A 2031-nucleotide genomic window follows, 5' to 3' on the forward strand; every position below is an offset into this window, starting at 1 on the left:
TAGCATTGTTTATCGTATTTACTTACCCCTTTTTCTAATGGGGATCTTCCATTTCATACATTTATACTTGTAGTAATATCGTACCCGACCATGAGGTTCGGTGTCTTACATACCCAATGTATGGGTTTCGTGCTATAAGGGTACCGGCCCTACCAAGGCTCAGCCGTTGTCGTACCCAAGTCGTAGCGGTGCGCACGATAGGTATCATACCCGGCCATATAAGCTCGGTGTTACATAATAGCCATACATAGATATACATGTATACATAGGAGTCCGTAAGTATCATCAACATACTCATCATCATTATTTTCACTATATCTTTTCTTGGAGGATCAACTATTATAGGATGGAACCAATGGCATCGTGAGAATATCGAGAAGCGTGTGCTTTAGTAGTTCTAGGGGTGAAGTCATTTGGTAAACATTTTGGAACCTATGAGAAGGTATATAGCAAAGGAATCATGCCTTAATGAAAGAAGGGTTAGCCTTACATACCTCGTCGTCTTCTTAACTACTTAACGTTCCCCGTCGAAGCTTGGAGAATCTACATTTAGAAGGATTCATGCCATGATTAAGCCGTAATGATACTCTTAAATTCCACTAGAACAATTCATGATCTAACAAAAATTGGGAAGCATTTCCCATATTTCATCAACTTCCACCATATTACAAAACAACCGCAATAACATAATTAAGTAATCACATTACACTAAGCCTTCAATATTCATTCTCATGTCCAACCTATACTAACAACTTCATATCAACTTTTGCACATTTTCATACAATGCTTCCTCATCACCATTTTTACCTTCCATAATAGGATTATACCCATATCACACTAAGAATCATGACTCAAGTTAGCTCACCAATCAAAAACATCATAAAAGCTACATTTAGACCTCATTTTCTACTTTCTTCTTCTACCCAAGTTGTTCAACAACCAAGCATTCATGATAACATGATATAAGGATGAAAACTAACCTTTTATCTCATAAGAGTGAGCTTTGGAGCAGCTATCAACTTATATGAAAACCCTAGCTTCAATACCCAAGAAATTCTTGTTGTCTACTAACCCTAGCAAGACTTCTAACACATGGATATCTTGATTCTTGCCTCTTTATCGTTGTTTTCTCATGGGTTAGAGTGGAATATGATTGGAGAAGGGTTTGGAGCTCTCAATAATTGTGGAAATGTGAGAAATGAAATAAAAGAACAAGGGCCATCTATTTATAAAAAATAAAAAATCTGCCCAACGGACTTATACAGACAACTTATACGGTCCGTATAATATTATATGGTCGGTATAAGTGGACCGTATAACACCACCATGAAAAAATCCCTTTCTGTAAAGATCATGTTATACGGACCCCCCTTATACGGACCGTATAAGTGGTTGTATAACTCACAGTTATTCGAAACTTTCTCTCATTGATTCGTTTGACTTCCAATCCTTGTGGAACCTTCTTGGCACTTATGTAACACTTCATTAACCATACAATAGGCCCTATAGCAGCCCCTCAATACATTACCACATAAATATTAGCTCAATTATAGCGAAAACCTTTCCGAACACGACTTACATTTCACTTCCTTCAACCAACTAAATTTCGCATATTCATATGACTTCAAAATCTTATAGTATGTGCTTTAAGCTATCTAATACTACCCTTAATCTTGTAAAGGTTTCATAATCACCTTAAGCTCGTGTTAGCCTACTTACAAGGCAACAATCCCAATTTTCCGAGATGTAACAATTTAAGTTTAATTTGAATATAATTTCTTAGATATGGTATTGTTGATGTTTTTATTATTGTTTGGGAGTTGTTTTTGAGTTTGGTAGAAGTAGATGATATAGGGAAGTCTTTGCCCAATTTTCGCTAGCTCACCAATTAATTTAGTTTAACCTTATGAGAGTTTCAATGCCTTGACCCTAGTATGAATCATCTTGAATGTATATTTACAAGCTTGGGAGGATAGGCTTTAAGTAGTTAAGGAGACGCAAAATATGTTAAGGCTGTCCTTTTTCTTTCTT

This window comes from Lycium ferocissimum, chromosome 10 (genome assembly GCF_029784015.1).
Source record: "Lycium ferocissimum isolate CSIRO_LF1 chromosome 10, AGI_CSIRO_Lferr_CH_V1, whole genome shotgun sequence".
Classification (NCBI taxonomy): Eukaryota; Viridiplantae; Streptophyta; class Magnoliopsida; order Solanales; family Solanaceae; genus Lycium; species Lycium ferocissimum.